The 19982-nt window shown below is 47.9% G+C and overlaps 1 protein-coding gene across 5 annotated transcripts in view; it reads right to left on the bottom strand.

Moving 5' to 3' along the window:
* The window catches only part of SPTSSB (serine palmitoyltransferase small subunit B), a 15701-nt gene extending 8694 nt beyond the window's left edge, over positions 1 to 7007 (bottom strand). Inside the window, exons 1-2 of one of the 5 annotated variants that reach the window (XM_074547502.1) lie at positions 6643 to 7007; positions 6067 to 6273 (exon numbers count right to left, since the gene is read on the bottom strand). The gene's annotated coding sequence lies outside the window, so the exon portion shown is untranslated. The other 4 variants (XM_074547506.1, XM_074547504.1, XM_074547503.1 and 1 more) reach the window with 4 other exon arrangements.
* Positions 7008 to 19982: the final 12975 nt, after the last annotated feature.

The raw sequence follows: 19982 nt of genomic DNA, 5'->3' as shown, positions 1-19982 counted from the left end.
CACCTTTACCTTATTCCAAAACATCCAAATCCCAGAATTTCCTGGGAGCAGCACCCCAGCCCATTCCTCTGTTGCATTCCCATGGCTCCGATCCCGCACGGAGCGTGTCCATGGAGCAGCAGCCCAGCCCTGAGATCTCCCTTCCCCTCCTGTCAAGCAGAGCCCTCAGGTTCCTGCAGCTCTCCCACATGGATCTGTAACCTCCTGCTTGTTCTCCCAGGGAGGAAATCCCAGGAATGAGAGGAGCAGCATCAATCCCAGCACAGCTCCCACTGCGGAAAAGAACGCACCTCAAAAACCACCTTGGATAAATAACCACCCCTGGAACTGTGGAGTGCACTGCAGAACCTGTGGGGATTGTTGGAAGAAATATATATTTTTCCAGGAGTGGAAGGGGTAAGGCTGAAAGACAAGGCTACAGCTCAAAAATCACCTTGACTTGCAGATTTGGATAAATAATCACCCCTGGATTTTTGGAGTGGACTGCAAAGCCTGTGGGGATTGCTGGGAAAAAAAGTATATTTCTTCCAGCAATGAAAGAAATATATATTTCTTCCAGGAGTGGAAGGGATAAGGCTGAAAGACAAGGCTACAGCTCAAAAACCACCTCGACTTGCAGATTTTAATAAATAACCCTTCCTGGAATTCTGGAGTGCACTGCAGAACCTGTGGGGATTGCTGGGGAAAAAAAATCTTCCAGGAGTGGAAGGGATAAGGCTGAAAGACAAGGCTACACCTCAAAAAGCACCTTGACTTGCAGATTTGGATAAATAACCACCCTGGAATTCTGGAGTGCACAGCAGAGCCTGTGGGGATTGTTGGAAGAAAAATATATTTCTTCTAGCAATGAAAGAAATATATATTTTTTTCCAGGAGTGGAGGGGGAAAGGCTGAAAGACAAGGCTACACCTCAAAAACCACCTTGACTTGCAGATTTGGATAAATAATCACCCCTGGATTTTTGGAGTGGACTGCAGAGCCTGTGGGGATTGCTGGGGAAAAAAAAATCTTCCAGGAATGGAAGGGATAAGGCTGAAAGACAAGGCTACACCTCAAAAATCACCTTGCCTTGCAGATTTGGATAAATAACCAGCATGAAATTGTGGAGTGCACAGCAGAGCCTGTGGGGATTGTTGGAAGAAATATATATTTCTTCTAGCAATGAAAGAAATATATATTTCTTCCAGGAGTGGAAGGGGCAAGGCTGAAAGACAAGGCTACACCTCAAAAACCACCTTGACTTGCAGATTTGGATAAATAATCACCCCTGGATTTTTGGAGTGGACTGCAGAGCCTGTGGGGATTGCTGGGGAAAAAAAAATCTTCCAGGAGTGGAAGGGGTAAGGCTGAAAGACAAGGCCACACCTCAAAAACCACCTTTTCTTGCAGATTTGGATAAATAACCACCATGGAATTGTGGCGTGCACAGCAGAGCCTGTGAGGATTGCTGGAAAAAAAGTATATTTCTTCCAGCAATGAAACAAATATATATTTCTTCCAGGAGTGGAAGGGATAAGGCTGAAAGACAAGGCTACACCTCAAAAATCACCTTTTCTTGCAGATTTGGATAAATAACCACCCTGGAATTCTGGAGTGCACAGCAGAGCCTGTGGGGATTGCTGGGGAAAAAAATCTTCCAGAAGTGGAAGGGGTAAGGCTGAAAGACAAGGCTACAGCTCAAAAAGCACCTTGCCTTGCAGATTTGGATAAATAACCAGCATGGAATTGTGGAGTGCACAGCAGAGCCTGTGGGAATTGCTGGGAAAAAAAGTATATTTCTTCTAGCAATGAAAGAAATATATATTTCTTCCAGGAGTGGAAGGGGTAAGGCTGAAAGACAAGGCTACACCTCAAAAACCACCTTTTCTTACAGATTTGGATAAATAACTACCCTGGAATTCTGGAGTGCACTGCAGAACCTGTGGGGATTGTTGGAAGAAATATATATTTTTTCCAGGAGTGGAGGGGGTAAGGCTGAAAGACAAGGCTACACCTCAAAAACCACCTCGACTTGCAGATTTTAGTAAATAACCCTTCCTGGAATTCTGGAGTGCACTGCAGAGCCTGTGGGGATTGCTGGGGAAAAAAAATCTTCCAGGAGTGGAAGGGGTAAGGCTGAAAGACAAGGCTACACCTCAAAAACCACCTTTTCTTGCAGACTTGGATAAATAACCACCCTGGAATTCTGGAGTGCACAGCAGAGCTTGTGGGAATTGCTGGAAAAAAGTATATTTCTTCCAGCAATGAAAGAAATATATATTTCTTCCAGGAGTGGAAGGGATAAGGCTGAAAGACAAGGCTACACCTCAAAAACAACCTTTTCTTGCAGATTTGGATAAATAACCACCCTGGAATTGTGGAGTGCACTGCAGAGCCTGTGGGGATTGCTGGGGAAAAAAAATCTTCCAGAAGTGGAAGGGGCAAGGCTGAAAGACAAGGCTACAGCTCAAAAACCACCTTTTCTTGCAGATTTGGATAAATAACCACCCTGGAATTCTGGAGTGCACTGCAGAACCTGTGGGGATTGTTGGAAGAAATATATATTTCTTCTAGCAATGAAAGAAATATATATTTTTTTCCAGGAGTGGAGGGGGTAAGGCTGAAAGACAAGGCTACACCTCAAAAACCACCTCAACTTGCAGATTTTAATAAATAACTCTTCCTGGAATTCTGGAGTGCACTGCAGAACCTGTGGGGATTGTTGGAAGAAATATATATTTCTTCTAGCAATGAAAGAAATATATATTTCTTCCAGGAGTGGAAGGGGCAAGGCTGAAAGACAAGGCTACAGCTCAAAAATCACCTTGCCTTGCAGATTTGGATAAATAACCACCCCTGGAATTCTGGAGTGCACAGCAGAACCTGTGAGGATTGCTGGAAAAAAAAATATATTTCTTCCAGCAATGAAAAAAATATATATTTCTTCCAGGAGTGGAAGGGGTAAGGCTGAAAGACAAGGCTACACCTCAAAAATCACCTTTTCTTGCAGATTAGGATAAATAACCAGCCTGGAATTGTGGAGTGCACAGCAGAGCGAAGCAATCCTGGTTCCTCTCCCTCAGCACCCTTGGGCATCCCTTGCAGAGCCCCAGGAGATGTGGGTCCCTTCCATAGGTCCTGTGCAGCACAGGATGAGGGTCTGAGCTGGGAAACGCTGCTGCTGCTCATGACTCAGCCATTCTGCACGTGGGTGAGCGTGGCTGGGCCGAGCCCGTGGGCTTTGCTGGAAATCAAATCTTCCAGGAGCGGAAGGGGTGATGCAGAAAGAGCCAGTGGTGTTTTGAGCTCTGTTTCTGCCTTACCTGGCTCAGGTGAGTGAATTCCAGCATCTTCCTAATCTTTAACCCCAGCTTCCTTCCTGCTGGCCTCAGTGGCAGCACGCAGGTGCTATTTTGGTTCTTTGAAATGCTGCTCAGTGCACACCAAGCCCAGGAGCTTGCCCTGTCCAGGAAGAGTTCCTGTTACCCCTGGGAACCTCCAACCCCTCCTCGAGTGGCTGTGCCACACCTGCACAAAGTCTGAGAGCCGACTTCCTCGTCTCCACCTGGACCCTGATCTGTGTGTGTGTGCTCCTCCTGCTGCAGTTCTGGGCTTTGGGGCTGGAATTCAGCTGCATCTCTGTCTGGAGCAGAGGATTCTGCAGCAGAGGGTTCCTGTCAGCCTGCCTTGCCTGCTGCACGGGACAGCAGCCAGAGCATCGCTGAATTTTCAGAGAATTGTTGAATTTTCAGAGCACTGCTGAATTTTCAGAGCACTGCTGAATTTTCTCCTCCAGTTGAGCTGAGTACACAGATGGAGTTTATGGTGACCTACAACCATGTGCAAAAGTCCTTTCAGATGAGATGCATGAATTTTTGACCCTCAGGAAAGCAGAGGGATCTCCTTTGGAGAGAGGCTTCGGTACCAGCCCAGCAGCTGAAGGCAGCTGAATTTGGGGCTGATTTCCTGCCTTACCTGCCCCTGACAGCTGGAGGCTGCCCCCACCAAAGGCACAGCTCTGAATAACTCAGCAGCCCCTGAGTTATTTAGACTTTGCAGCCTGGGCTGATTTATCAGTGCCCAATCCCCTCCTTACTCAGGCACAGGGAAAGGAGGAGATGCAGCTTCTCTGTACCAACAACATTCCTGGAGCAGCTCTGTCCCATTTTCTTCCAAGGCTAAATTAATTTTTCAACAATTTTCCTGTTCTTCCCTCCCCTGAAGTTTCCTCAGTTGTTTCCTTACGTAACCAGCTGCAGTTTAGGTACAGATCCCTTCCTTCCCAGCTTTCCTGGGCTGGGCATGGTTTGGGCTCTGGGTCCTCCCCCTGTGCCAGGATTTGTGCCTTGGGGCAGAACAGGTGAGCAGCTCTGCCAGAGGAGATGGGAAAATGGCAAACTGAATCCCAGGGAAAGGGAAAAAGGGAAACCTTTCCCTCTATTTTGAGTGTAAGTATAATTTAGGAACATGGTTTTGAACAGAACTATTCCCAACCAAAACCTCAAATTTGGGACTAGAGAGCAGCAGCAGGTTTACATTACAAACACTTAAAAATTGAGAGTTCTTTAAGAACTGTTCCAGAATATTTCAGAGAGGTTTTGCATTTGCTCCTGGTGACAAACCTCAGTTCCTTGTGAGATTTGGGACATCATCTGCATCCTTTGAAGGCTTCCAAGTTCAGGAGGTTGTGTAAACACATCAATCTACCAACAAAATAACTGAGATGTCTGGGCTCTAAAATAAGATTTACTTTCAGTTGTAGCCCTTATTTTACTCAGACTTCTTTGCTTTGCTCTGAGTCATTTCTGAGGCAGCTGAAAGTGGCAGCTTGGGTTGTGTGCAACGTGAGGAGGTGAATACTGTCACAGCTATGACAGGTATTGCTGGAAAATGGGACCAAACTCTTGTGCAAGGGCATCTCCCTGAGATCGCATCAAAGGAAGCAGAGTTGCACCACTCCAGTCACTGCTCCGGAGGGGAAAAGCAAAATTGGAGCGAGATGTTGCAACAGATAAGAAATAAAAAAGGAGATGCACTTTTTTCACAGATTTAACCCCATCTATGCAGTGAGGAACAGCTTCCTTTGCAGGCTGTGAGCAAACAGGTTTGGACACACAGAGCTGTTGATATCCTCCATAAAACAAATGCAAAGCTCCATAAAATGTGGCTTGGCAGGACCCAGAGCAGCGGCCTGGCTGCCTCCCATCCAGCTGGAGCTCTGTGTCCTGGTGCTCTGGGTGCTTTCTGGGCACAGAGGGGTGGCACAAGCATTGCCATGGGCCCAGGCAGCGTTTCAGCATCTCCCATTCCAGCTGCAATCTTGGAATAACATCCATGCTCCATGCACAGCTTCCCTGCTTCTCCCCACCAGAAATCAACCCAAGCACTCCTGAGCTGCAGGTATTTGTACCATACTTGTGATATTCATCAGAGAAAGAAAACCCAGCATCACAATTCCTAAAGCATTAAAATCCACATTAAAATCCCCCAAAAGTGCTTTGTGCTGACTAAGCAGAGCCACAGTGTTTATTGCAGGGATTATCCTCCATATTATCCAGGGTTTATCCAGCAGGGAAGGCAGGACTTGCACCTGCTTCCCTCTGAAGGCAACTAAGAGAAGCAGAGAAGAAAAATCTGCCGGCAATGAGCATTCCGAGCCCAGTAGCGTGAGCACACAGTCTCCTCCATCCCCCTTCCCTCTCCTGGTTGTTTTACTGTTTTTAGGGAATCCCTAAGGCAAACCATCCTCCTGCCACCTGGAAACGAACCCCCGGCTGCAGGGCTGCAGCAACAAGTCCCGGAATCACGGCACGGTCTGGCTTGGAAGGGACCTCGAAGCCCATCTCAGGACAGCCCGAGCCCTCTCTGGAGCTGCAGGTGCGGCAGGAGCGCCGGCATCTCCCTGGATGGAGGCACAGCGCAGCCACCCCGGCTCCTGCGGCTGCCAGCCCCGCTCCTTACCGGGCCAGCCCCGCTCCTTACCGAGCCTGCCCCGCTCCTTACCGGGCCTGCCCCGCTCCTTACCGAGCCTGCCCCGCTCCTTACCGGGCCTGCCCCGCTCCTTACCGAGCCTGCCCCGCTCCTTACCGGGCCGCCGGGGACTCGCCGTGGCCGCGGCCGCGTTCGCCAAGGTCACCGGCCCTGCTGGGGATGCTCCGGGACGCGCCTCCGCCGCGGTGCCCTTGGGCGAGCCGAGCTGAGCCGAGCTGAGCGGGGAATGAGCGCCGGCACCGGGAGCTCCGGGATGCGGGAACGTCGGGATGTAGAACACCGGGATGCGGGAGCTCCGGGATGCTGGAATGCCGCGATATAGAATACCGGGATGCAGAACACCGGGCTGCAGCGCACCGGGATGCAGAACACCGGGCTGCAGAACACCGGGCTGCAGAATACCGGGATGCAGCGCACCGGGATGTAAAACACCGGGCTGCAGAATACCGGGCTGCAGAACACCGGGATGCAGCGCACCGGGATGTAAAACACCGGGCTGCAGAACACCGGGATGTAAAACACCGGGCTGCAGCACAGCGCGGCCCCGCGCCTCCCTCACCTCCGCTCCGCGCACCGCAGCTCCCCAGCCCGGCGCTGCCCGCCCTTAAATCCCCACCTTTCCTCCCTCCCTTCCTCCCTCCTCCTCCTCCTCCTCCTCCTCCCGGTGCTCACCTCCCGCCCGCTCTGTCCGTGGGCCCGGGCCGGTCCCCGCGCCCCGCCCGCTGCCGCAGCCGCTGCGCCCGGAGCGCGGGAGGCGGAGCGGCGAGCCGGGCTCGGGGAAACCCGTGGGACGGAGCCGGCTGGCACCTCGGGCACGCCGGCTGTTCCTGCAGCGCCGTGCTTCCCTGGCTTTTCCCGGGAAAAAGCTGGCGTCGTGAGCTCGGCGGGATGCGCCGAGGCTTCTTATCGCAGCCCTCTGTCGCGACAGACGCCCCTGCAGCGCGGTAATCCTGCCAGGGGTGCCGGCAGGTGCTGCGAGCATCCCGGCTCCAAGGGGATGGGTGGAAGGAGCCGGAGCTGCAGCGCGGTGTTCCAGGGGGAGGAAAGGGGGTTCGGGGTGGTTTCACACTGATCAGGTACCTCCAGGTGTCAGGTGAGGGGTCTGCAGCTCCCCAGCCCGGGGATGGACAGGAATTCACCAAACTTAACCTGAAATGCCGTGGAATTCAGCACGACCCTGCCAACCGTGAGGCTCAGCTTTGTGTAGCTTGTTCTGTCCCAGAGATAAAAAAACCTCAATGTAGTGTCCTGCTCGCTCCCAAACATCTACTGCAGCACACAGCTTTGCAGTTTAAGTGAGGAATAAAAGTGTCAGAAATGCTTTTTCCCGGATTTTCCCCTGGAGCAGCCGGATTCCAGGCACGATCCCCTCACTGAACAAAGTGTGGCTGCTCTGGCACCCACCGGCGCCTTCCGACCTCAAAGAATGCAAACCTTTGCAGGGCCAGATGCAACAGCTGGGGTTAAAGCTGTTCTCTTCCTGTTTGAACACATTTTAACGATGCTTTAAACCTGCTCTTTCCACGGCGAACACCTTTAAGAGGCGCTTGCTCAAACAGAGCAGCGCAGGTGACAAAGGGGCCATCACGATGTGAGGCTTTCATTCCCAAGCCAGCAGTGCCTCTTTCTGCCTCTGCTATTTTTATGGATGTTGACTGTGGAACTGATGCTTGCTTAGCCTTTGATAGAAAAATGTTCACATGCAAAGGCTTTGTTCAAAATTTGCAGATGGCTGTGTCCCTTCCTAGCCCGGAGCAGAGCTCTGCCTGTCCCGGAGCTCCGTGCTGTGTCTGGGCACCACTCGGGGTGGTGAAATCCCTGAGTGGGCAGAGCTTGAAATGGCCAGAGTGGTTCTGCCAGCGATGGGTGGGTGGGTGTCACCAATCCCCTAAAAATCCTGGCAAAAGCAGTTTGGGCTATCAGAGCACTTCCTCTGATGCCTTGTGCAGGCTGCCCTGGAGCAGAGGCTGGGCAGAGTCCCAGAATAAAGCAGGGATTTATCCAAAGCATCTCCTCCATGGATCCACCTTGGGCAGCACCAGAGCCCAGCCAGGGCTGCACCCAAGATGACCCAAAATGGCCCCAAAATGCACGAGCGCTCCCGGGCTCTGTCCCTGGGATCAGTTCTGCTCCATTTGCACCTTGCAGTTCATTGTCCCATTCCAGCTTCAGCCCAGGCAGTCCCACCCTGCTTGTTTTTCTCTCTCCAGCCCACAGGGTTTGTGCTCCTGGGCTGAGATTTGGGTCATTTGTCCTTGGTGCCCAGCTGGAGCAGGAATTGTTTTGTCTCCCTGCTCTGTGCACACAGCTCACCATCCCCTGTTATGAACCTCAGACCCACACACTACAGCAGCACAGAATGTGAAACACAGAAAAGCCAAAACCTGAGGCATCACTCCACACAGCAGTTTAATTTAGGATATTTATTCCAGGGGCTGAACAGAGAGGAGTTTACAGAAAGCTGTCCCACAGTCTCATCAGCACCCCGATGAGCTGCTGCTGCCTTGCCTCTGATGGGCACAGAATCCCTGAAGCTTGGAATCATTTTGGTTGGAAAAGATCTCCAAGATCATTGAGTCCAAGTGTTCCCAAAGTCACCACTAAACCCTGTCCCCAAATGTCACACCCCACAGCTTTTAAATCCCTCCAGGGATGGGGACTCCAACAGTCCTTGGAGGTCCCCAACACCTCAAGACCAGGAGACTTGGGCGGCTGTGCCAGGGCTGGACAGCCCTTTCCAGGAAGGAGTTGTTCTCAAAATCCAAACTGAGCCTCCCCTGGCCCAGCCTGAGGCTGTTCCCTCATCCCTGGGATAAGATCCCAAATCCCCCCGGCTGTCCCCTCCTGTCAGGAGCTGTGCAGAGCCACAAGGGCCCCCCTGATCCCCCTTTTCTCCAGGCTGAGCCCCTTCCCAGCTCCCTCAGCCCCTCCTGGTGCCCCAAACCCTTCCCAGCTCCCTCAGCCTCTCCTGGTGCTCCAGGCCCTTCCCAGCTCCCTCAGCCCCTCCTGGTGCTCCAGGCCCTTCCCAGCTCCCTCAGCCCCTCCTGGTGCCCCAAACCCTTCCCAGCTCCTTCAGCCCCTCCTGGTGCCCCAAACCCTTCCCAGCTCCCTCAGCCCCTCCTGGTGCCCCAAACCCTTCCCAGCTCCCTCAGCCTGTCCTGGTGCCCCAAACCCTTCCCAGCTCCCTCAGCCCCTCCTGGTGCTCCAAACCCTTCCCAGCTCCCTCAGCCCCTCCTGGTTCTCCAGGCCCTTCCCAGCTCCTTCAGCCCCTCCTGGTGCTCCAGGCCCTTCCCAGCTCCCTCAGCCCCTCCTGGGCCTCCATTCCCTTCACCCCCAGGTGCACCCAGCAGTGGCTGCAGAGGAAGGTTCAGTGCTGTGTAAAAGCCTCAGTTTGCCTTTGGCACACTCTGGCTTATCAAACGGAGAAGGATTTGCCTCACAATAAATTTCAGATTGGCTGATAATCGACTTTTGTTTACCTTGAGACAAGACAGGGCTGAGGGGCCCTGCCAGGCCCTGCTGATGTTTCCAGAGGGAAGAACCTCCCAAGCCAGAACTGACTGAATTCCGGATTCTGAATTCTGAGAAGTAGGACAGGGTTTAATTGAAAGGAGGCTGTGGTTTGATTTATCAGGCCCTGCTGCTGATAGGCTCTGCTTCCTCCTGAGCTTCCTGCTCCTGCTGCTTCCTCCCCTGACTCAGGAGAAGCCTCTGGATTGTCCTTGCAAGGAATGAAAAGAAAATAAACAAAACAGAAAAAGAAAAACAAAGGGAAATTAAGAATTAACTTTTGAATTAATTTTCTATTACAGCAGGGTTTGAAAAGGAGAGACTTCATGCGGATAAATAAATTTATTTATAAACCCAACCCTTGCATTTATCAGCTGCAGGCTGACCCTTCTGCACCGAGCAAAGGAGCCCCAAAACCTCCCAGTGCTTTACAATCAAAGATAAAATAAATAAAATAAAAGATAAGGAACACAAGCATATTTAATTGCCAACTTCCTCAGGGTTACCATCCTCCTGCTCCAGACCTGCTTGAACTTCAGCCTTCCCTAAGAGCCCTTTGCTTGTCATGGTAAAAATCAGACCAAATTACTGCATAAAGCAGATAAAAACACAGCAGTTTGTTTCCTTGTCTGCCCAGGGGCTGCTGCTCTGGGAGATCTGATCCCTTTCTGCTCTGGCCCCTGGGGATTTGTGTTAATTATTGCTGGGGACTCATGGGTGGCTTTGGCTCCTGCAGGAAATGCCCAGCTCAGCCCCTGGGGACAGGAATAAAATCCCTGCCCTGCCACAGAGGCCAGCATGGCTTTTGTAGAGTCGGGGAGTATTTCCTGAGCCTTTGGGCTGCCCTAGCCCTGCAGGAACACTTTACAGCAGGTCAGGCTCTTCCCAGCCTGGATCACCAGAGGATTTCCTAAAAAATTCAGTTTCATAAAATCAGGCTCTCCCAGCCTGGATCACCAGAGGGTTTCCCAGAAAATCCAATTTCACAGAATCCCAGAATTACAGAATGGTTTGGCTTGGAAGGGACCTTAAAATCATCTCATTGCACTCCTGCCATAGCAGGGACACCTTCCTCTGTCCCAGGTCACTCCAAACCCTGTCCCAGCTGGCCTTGGACACTTCCAGGGATGGAGCAGCCCTGGGTGCTCTCCCCACCTTCACAGGGAGGAATTTCGCCCTAAAATCTGATCTGAGCCCCCACCTCAGCAGACTTGAGGATGTTCCTGCAAACCCAACAAAGCCACAGCCTGAACTCTTCATTTTCCAGCAGTGGGATATCTGGATGTGTCTGCTCAGATTTTGTCTGGCTGCTGAGGCTGTCCTGATTAAAGGAAAGGAAATTTCCAGGGTCAGCAAGGAAATCCGGCAGAGTCTGCAGAATATTGTGGGCTGAGGTGATGCTCTGGCTGAACCTGAGATTATCGTGTCGCTAATTGTGCTCCCAACTAATTTGGTGCGTGGTGATCCTGCCCACAGCCACCCTCTGCTGACAAATTAGAGAACAACCCTTTGATCAAATTAGAGAACAACCCTTTTATCTAATGACAGGGCAGGCTGCACAAAGCCCTGTGGGGTGTGGTGACAGCCCTTTGTGCGTGAGCATCTCTCCAGGTGCCACCACAGCTCCTGTTCTGGGGGTTGTGGCAGCAGTGACCGGGTCTGACCCTCCCTTGTGCTCTGATTTCCTTGGAATTTTTGTGCCAAATGAGTTCCGTGGTTCCTTCTGAGAAATTCCGTTTTATCTGTTTTATGTGGAATTGCGATTATTTATCAGCAGCCTTGTTCTCTTCAATATCAAAAAATCAATAGAAATATCAATTAATGTACTGGGTTAATTGGCCTGCACCCAGCTAGAGGAGGGGCTGGGTGGAATTCTGGGATCAGGAACAAGTTATTAATTAGAAGGTAAAGGGATAATGAGAACAAGGGCTGGGCAGGATCTGCAGTCCTGGCTGAGTCACATTCCCACCTCTCTGCTTCCTGCTGTGTCCCTTGGACAATATGAATTGCTGCAGCCAGGCTGGAAGAGCAGTGTGTGATCTGCTGGGATAACTGGGATTTGTTCTTGACCTGCAGATGCCAGCGTGCCCATCCTGCCACCCTCACTGGGACACTGTGCTGGTGTTCACAGGACAAAGGAAGAGATGAGGATCTGACTCCATGTTTCACAAGGCTGATTTATTATTTTATGATATATATTATATTAAAATGACACTAAAAGAATAGAAGAAAGGATTTCATCAGAAGGCTAGCAAGGAATAGAAATAAATGATGATAAAATCTTTTGACTCTCAGCGACTCCGAGCCAGCTGTGATTGGCCATTAATTAGAAACAACCCCATGAGACCAATCCCAGATGCACCTGTTGCATTCCACAGCAGCAGATAATCAATGTTTACATTTTGTTCCTGAGGCCTTTCAGCTTCTCAGGAGGAAAATCCTGACAAAGGGATTTTTCAGAAAATATCGTGGCTACAGGATAGCAGGTGGGGATCCCCACCCAGGGAATGCCTGGGTTGCTCCCATCACTGCTTCCCAAGCGTTCCAGAGGAAAATCCAGTTGCTTTGGGAGGTTCAGGTTTCCCTCTGGAGGAGGCAGCTGAGTTTGGGGTGCTCTGGGAGGAATCACCAGTGAACTCATCCCACCCTGGGGCTGGAGAAGATTTTCACCTGGAGAAGGCCCAGCTTTGAGAGCAATCCTACTCATTCTAAAATCAGTTCTCCACAGGAAATTTCCATCAAATGAGGAATTCTTCCCACATCCGGGTTTTATTTTTTTGCTTGTTTCCTCCTATATAGGTTACTGCTCCCAATGCAAACAGGTCTGAACAGTGCAGGTCTCTCAGAAAATTCATTTTGTGTTCAAAAATTTCCATTTTGGGAAGTTATCCTGGGAAAATGTTCTGTTTGGAGCATTGTGCTTGTCCTGGTTGGATCAGGGTGGCTCAGAGTTTGTGGGTCATTAATTCTAATGGGTGGGATTGTTGGGGTGTCCTGCCCAGGAATTGGGCTGGGGGGCCTTTCCAACCGGGATATTCCCTGATTTTGGGGCTTCAGCTGCAAACCCGTCCCTGGCCGGGCTTTTGGGAGCTCCTGGAGCTCCCTCTTGTGCCGAGCCTCACCTGGAGCAGCAATTCCCGTGTTTCCCAAAACCTCCTGGGTTTTCCTTCTGCATCCCCCTCCTGCCCTCCATCCTGCCCGTCCCCAGCTCCACCTGCCAGCCTGGAACCCCTTTTTCAAAGCTGTTGTCCCCAATTCCAGCGCCGGGTGACATCTGGCACAGCTGCCACCTCCATGGAGCCAAAGGAACCCTTCCCACCTCAGCACTTTTTGCTCCTTCTCTCTTTCCAAGGGAAAAATGAGAGCTGGAAGTGAAAAATGAGAGCTGGAAATGAAAAATAAGAGATGAAAATGAAAAATAAGAATAGGAAATGAAGTCACTCCGCTCCTGCCCTAATCCTGGTGGGATGTCCTGTGCAGGGCCAGCAGTTGGACTTTAATGATCTCCTCCAACTCAGGACATGATTTGAGTCAGGAGATCTAATTTTACCCTTATTTATAATTTATTGCTGTTTTACATCCCCCTGTTTATTTTTTTGGAGAGATTTTGCTGCCTCTGCTGTTTCTGGGTGAGTTGCAGAGGAGGTGGAGAGTTTTAGGCATCTCTTCCAAAGAAATCAGTGGGAACCTTCCCTCTGATTTTAGTGCCCTTGCAGCGAGTTTGCAGATCAGAAAAAAATAAAATTCCCACTCTCCTTTGCTTTTTAATTCCCAAAATTCCATAACCTCCCTGAATTCCTTGATTCCAGCACACAGAGACAGTTTTATTCCCAGATTTTTGCTTCCTGCTGTGATTTGAAGGTGCTGCAGCACTCTGCCCTGTGCTGGAACCCTGGATTTTATTGCACGGCCCGGATTTGCCGGAGCCAAGAAGAATTTGGGTGAAAGGAAACCAGAATTTCCCATTTCCTTCTTTCCAAGGAGTGTTGCAACACCTGCTGGGCTGAAATCACCTGCAAAGGGACCCTGTGCCACAGGATCCTCTCCTCAATTAAACCTCCACGCCCTTTATCTCATAAAATGCTCATTAATGTGGGGAGCTGGGTGCTGAATGGATTTGCCAGGAATAAATGATGATTCCAGAGGTTTTGCTGGGGCTGGGGGAGGGAATGACAGCCCTGCCCCAAAGGAATTCCTGCTCCCCCTCATTTTCCCTGAAATCCGGCACTGACCACAAGGAGGGCAACAAACCCAAAAAGGGCTCTTGAGGACGGTTTTGTTTCCCAAACACACAAGGAAAACAACATTTCCTGGGAATAAAGGGTGTCCATGACATCCCGGGGCTGCCTCACAAAGGGACCCCCGGGTGAAAAGGGGAGCCAGGGAATTTTATCCCTTTTCCCTTTGGTGTCTCCAGTTTCCAGAGCTGACAATGGATGCTTTTCTCAGCCCGGAGCTCCCCACAAAGGAAATCCCGGGACAGGGTTTGGGATAACACCTGGGGGAATATGTTTTACATCCCAAAAGGCTCGAAAACCCAGCCCGGAATAATTCCTGAGCTGTAATTCTGGTGTCTCCCATAAATAACTGTGTGTTCCTGCTGCTCTAAATCTGCATTTCGGGGCTCTCAGAGGGCTTGACTCCAGGAGGTTCTCAAATAACTCCCCAAATGGTTATTTTTGGGAAATAGAAGCTTTTGGAGCTCCTAGCCAGTAGATTTAAAGGGCAATAAATCCCTATTTAGGTGCAACTGCAGATTTAGGGGATTTGGACCAACATTTGGTGCAGGGGCTGTGGGATGCACTGACTGATGCAGGTTTTCCCCATCTCATCTTCCCCTGATATCTGAATTTTAGTAACAGCAAATGTAACAAGACTGAATTTATAAGGAGATCATTTTATTCCTCTGAATCCAAAGGAAATCCCTGTGGAGGGGGATATTTTCTCCAGTATGTATTTTCTATATATTTTCTAATTTTCTATGTATTTTCTCTAGTCAAGCATTTAAAATCCTACACAAGCCATTGCTTTTTTTCTATGTAAATGAAATAATTTTTACCCTATGCAGCATTTAAAGTTCTCATCACAAATGAACCCCCTCTACTCCCAAATTTAAGCTGAGAACAGAACAACTATAAAGGCATTACCCAAAGATTATTTTCTCTTTCATTTTCAGGTTTTATTTCTCTCAAGCTTTTAATTCACAATTTGATCATTTGGGGGAAAAAAAAACAAATTACCATCCAAAAGGAATTTAACATGTGTTGCTTTCATGATCCCATAGAGCTTTTTTATTTTTCCTTTACCCCTTTCCACACTCCCAGCTCAGGGAGGGGATTGTGGGGTCAAAAATCTGTATTTTAAATACAGAGGGAAACCTGGACCTTGCAGGAAGAAATGGAGAAATCCCACTGCAGAAATAAATGGACCTTGCAGAAATAAATGCACAAATTCCTTCTCCTTTGGGTCCTCAAATGTCAAAACTCTCCTCAAAACTGCCCAGGCAATTCCTGCTGAGTCTGGTGGTACCCAATGAGATGAAGGAGGAGCATCCCTAAAATCCCCCAATTTTAGGGATGGGGTAGAGCCAAAAAGCCCCAGCAGCATCCCAGGGTTTGAGGGAAGGGTTGGATTTCAGGGATTTTCCTGGGATTTCAGTGTCCCCTCACTCCTTGCAGGGGACTTTGCCAATCCCAGGATGAGGGAAGGGTTGGGTTTCTGGGATTTCAGTGTCCCCTTGCTCCTTGCAGGGGATTTTGTCAATCCCAGGGTTTGAGGGAAGGATTGGATTTCTGGGATTTTCCTGGGATTTCGGTGTCCCCAGCTCCTTGGTGCCAATGCCAGGATTGGATTTCAGGGATTTCAGTGTCCCCAGCTCCTTGCAGGGATTTTGCCAATCTCAGGATGAGGGAAGGGTTGGATTTCTGGGATTCCAGTGTCCCCAACTCCTTGCAGGGATTTTGCCAATGCCAGGATTGGATTTCTGGGATTTCAGTGTCCCCTTGCTCCTTGCAGGGGATTTTGTCAATCCCAGGGTTTGAGGGAAGGATTGGATTTCTGGGATTTTCCTGGGATTTCAGTGTCCCCAGCTCCTTGGTGCCAATTCCAGGATTGGATTTCTGGGATTTCACCTTGTTTCTTGCGGAGACTTTGCCAATGCCAGGGTTGCATTTCTGGGATTTCAGTGTCCTCTTGCTCCTTGCAGGGGATTTTGTCAATCTCAGGGTTTGAGGGAAGGATTGGATTTCTGGGATTTTCCTGGGATTTCCGTGTCCCCCTGCTCCTTGCAGGGACTTTGCCAATGCCCAGGTTGGATTTTGGGGATTTCAGTGTCCCCTTGCTCCTTGCAGGGGATTTTGTCAATCCCAGGGTTTCAATGAAGGTTTGGATTTCTGGGATTTCGCCTTGCTCCTTGCAGGGGATTTTGCCAATGCCAGGGTTTGAGGGAAGGGTTGGATTTCAGGGATTTTCCTGGGATTTCTGTGTCCCCTCACTCCTTGCAGGGATTTTGCCAATCCCAGGGTTTCAATGAAGGTTTGGATTTCTGGGATTTCGGTGTCCCCAGCTCCTTGGTGCCAATGCCAGGATTGGATTTCTGGGATTTCGGTGTCCCCAGCTCCTTCCAGGGACTTTGCCAATCCCAGGATGAGGGAAGGGCTGGATTTCTGGGATTTCAGTGTCCCTGTGCTCCTTGGTGCCAATTCCAGGATTGGATTTCTGGGATTTCGGTGTCCCCAGCTCCTTGCAGGGACTTTGCCAACCCCCCCCTGTCCCCCCTGCAGGCTCTCATTGGCCACAGCAGCAGCTGGGACCAAATAAATCTGATTCTCTCCCAAAATCAATTCCCTTTTTGCAGGTGCCATGGAGGGGGGGCCCTCCTGGGAGCAGGGGCATTTATAAGGTAGGAGAGAGTCATACCATTTAAAATAATAGAATTTATCTGCAGAAAAATTCCTGTCTATAATCAATGTATAATTGCATGGGGATTGGGGTTTTTCTTTCCTCACACATCTAAGAACTAGAAATAATGAAGTAAGATAAAGTGCAGTCATCTCCCTGATATTTAAAACTGGTAGATTTGGGTTAAATTCCTGTTGTGAACTGGAATATCTGGAATTTTAGGAAGCACACACACAAAAAAGTGTATTATTGCCATCTTATTATGGGAAATATGTTAATAATTGATAGATATTGAGATCCAATTAAATGTAGATTAATTTATGTATCATATGACACTGCAGCAGAGTTTAATTCTTCCTATTTTGTGTCCTATGAATTATAATTTTAGTGGGGGGATTCCAATGAATGATTTTATATTCAGTGGTGGTGAATTATTATAATGAAGAAGTCCAAAATTTCAGTTTTATTTAAGTGCATTTATTTAGAATCACAGACTGGTTTGGGTTGGAAAAGACCTTAAACATCAACTTGTTCTTACCCCCTGACATGTAAAAAAAATCCTAAAATAATTATTTAACGATAATTAATATAGAAACAGTCTTGCCCACTGAAACGAAAATCTGTTTAGTGATTCCTCGCTCTGAGGATTTAATTTTTTGAGGGTGGTGAGGTAAAATTTGGTTATTAATTATGTTTATCCAGTGTTTGACAGCAATCCATCAATGTGGCTGAGTTTGGGGCTTGCGATGTGTGACAGGAAAACTCAGGAATGGTTTGCATTTGAGAACTGATTTAAGATTTCCCCATAAAGCTATTAAATCCCTAAAATCTCTGAGGCGTTTTTGGTGTAAATAGTGGGTTTATTTACTTATCTCCAGCTGGTACGGGGTGCTCCTGTCTGAGGATACTGCTCAAAAGGAGAAATTGGGTTTTTTTTCAGGTAGCAGATTATCCTTTTTCTCCTTTTTTTCCTCCTTTTTCTCTTTTTTTCTCCTTTTTCCCCTTTTTCTCTGTGGCTGCAGCTGCAGGCTCTGGCTGCTCCCTGCCTGCCCGTGCTGAGCATCTCCCTCCACACCAACTTCCCAGGAAAACTCTTCATGGTAAGGGAAAAAAACCCCAGTTTTGGACAAAAATCTGGCCCTGCAATCCCATTCTAATTAAAATCACTCACAGGGAAGGGATAATTTATCCTTATGGATTGAAGGGTCCCAGTGGGCAACTGCTGAGTTTTATTTTATTTTTTGTTAGGGTTGGGGTTAAATGTGTGAGATGGTGGTTTTTGTTTGGATTTAGATGTTTATTTGTTTTTATTTATATTATAGCTTCACAAATTGTGAGTTTTGTAGTGTTTTACTCTTACAAATTCAAAATGGAGTTGTATCTTTCTTTTTATAAGGTGTTTTAAGGCTAAACACTTTAATTAACAAATGATGCAAATTATTTTTATTTTTAATTTAATAACTAACTAACTACTTGTAACTTGCAATGTGGATTTTAAAGTTATACATATAAAATTTAATTATACAATACTACTTTAATGAAGAAGAAGGATTTGCTTCTGCCTTTATATATATTATTATATTCTGCCTCTGCTTTATATATATTATTATATTCTAAAACTGTAAGTTTTTTACTATGTGATATTACACACTTTTATTTCAAACACATATTTATAATCTTAGTTTTATCATTTAATTGTGGAAGTTTTTTCCTACAGCCTCAGGTTAAAAGCAGTGTTCTCTTGGGGGTCAGTGCTAAATTCTAAAATCCTCAGCAGATTCCAACATCCAGCAGTGACCACTGGGGGGGTTTTATGTGGGGAATCAATTTTCCATTCAATGATTTCATTTTGTTTGAAAACCGTGGGGGGAAAAAAAAATAAAAAACCACTTTTTTTCTCTGAAATGGAATTGTTAAAGATGGAAAAACGGCTGGTGTGGGGCTGGATGTCCTTTTGCCCTCTGGCTGGGGGTCTCTCCTGGAGGTTTCCCATGCTCTGGAATGCTGAGGCTCCTCAGGAGGGTTTGGTTTCAGCCCCAGCAAGAAAGGGGCTCTGTTCCATCTGCATTTACAGGGGGGGACCCTGCTTTCACAAAGGAACAAAGGTGCTTTTTGTGACGGGTCACCTGAGAGGCAGCACCTGGCCTAAAGGAGAAACTGGGGCCTTCTGCCTTTGTCCTTTCTCCCTGGCTCAGCTGAATCAACACCTGAAAAATAGAATGAGCAGATGTGAAAGGTTACACTTAAAAATCCAGATAATCAGGCAAAAATGGAAAAAAAAATCAAGATAAAAATTTTGGTATACTTGATACTTTTGATTGCAAACTACCTGAGTTTGGAAAACTTGATGTTTCATTTTTGCTTCCATTTATTCTTTTAGAGAAAAGCTCTTTATTGTGTGTAGTTGTGTTGGACTCTGAAATAATTCTGGAATTCTCTCCATATCCTTCCAGGACCAAAGGGGGGTTACAAGAGAGCTGGAGAGAAAATTTTCTCCAAAGGAAAATGGAGTGATGGGAATGGCCTGGAGCGGGAGAAGGCCAGGGTTGGGTGGGATTTTGGGAAGGAATTCCTCCCAGGAACTCCCTGGCTGCCCCTGGATCCCTGGCAGTGCCCAAGGCCAGCCTGGATGGGGTTGGGACAGTGGGAGGTGTCCCAGGGATGGAACCAGACGGGATTTAAGGTCCCTTCAACCCAACCTGGCCTTGAGCATCTCCTGGCATGGGGCAGCCACAGCTCCTCAGGGGAAGCAGAGCCAGGGCCTCACCCCTGGCATTGTCTTGGGTTCAGGGAAACAGAGGAGAAACAGGTGATTCCCCTGGTTTTTTATTATTATTATGATTAATATTATTATTATTACTATTACTACTATTACTGCTACTGTTACTATTATTACTATTATACTACAATATATTATTAATATTATATTATATTATAATATGATTACATTATAATACAATATATAATAATTATTAAAATAACATTATCATTATATATATAATATATAATATAATGATAATATTAATTATTTATTATAATAATAATCATAATCATCATCATCATCATCATCATCATCATCCAGAGAATAATCTGGCCTGACTCCATGATTCAGAATGCTGAACAATTGCTTTATTAAAACGATACTGCATTACACTAATACTATATTATAACTATACTAAAGAGATACTGTACTACAGAGATACTATACAATACTATACAATACTATACAACACTATACAACACTATACTATACTATACTATGCTATGCTATACTATACTATACTATACTAAAGATACTAAAAAAAAGCCATGACTGTCTGAGACAGCCAGGCCACATCTTTGAATGACTGGCTAATCACTCAAAACAACTTTCATGGTGTCCAACTAACCAAATCACTTTGGGCGAACAATCCCCATAACACATTCCACATGTCCAAACCAGGAGCAGCCAATAGTGACACGAATTATTTTCTCTTCTTCTCTGAGGCCCTCACTGCCTTCCCCAGGAGAAATCCTTGGGGAACTCTCTGTGAAGAGAGCTGAGGGCGCAGGGGCGAGGCAGAGGATGGAGGAGGGTTTTGCTGTCTGTCTGTGTGTCTGTC

The sequence above is a fragment of the Zonotrichia albicollis genome, chromosome 9, assembly GCF_047830755.1.
Source record: "Zonotrichia albicollis isolate bZonAlb1 chromosome 9, bZonAlb1.hap1, whole genome shotgun sequence".
NCBI lineage: Eukaryota > Metazoa > Chordata > Aves > Passeriformes > Passerellidae > Zonotrichia > Zonotrichia albicollis.
The sequence above is the reverse complement of the archived record's forward strand: the minus strand, read 5'-3'. Positions and strand labels throughout refer to the sequence as shown.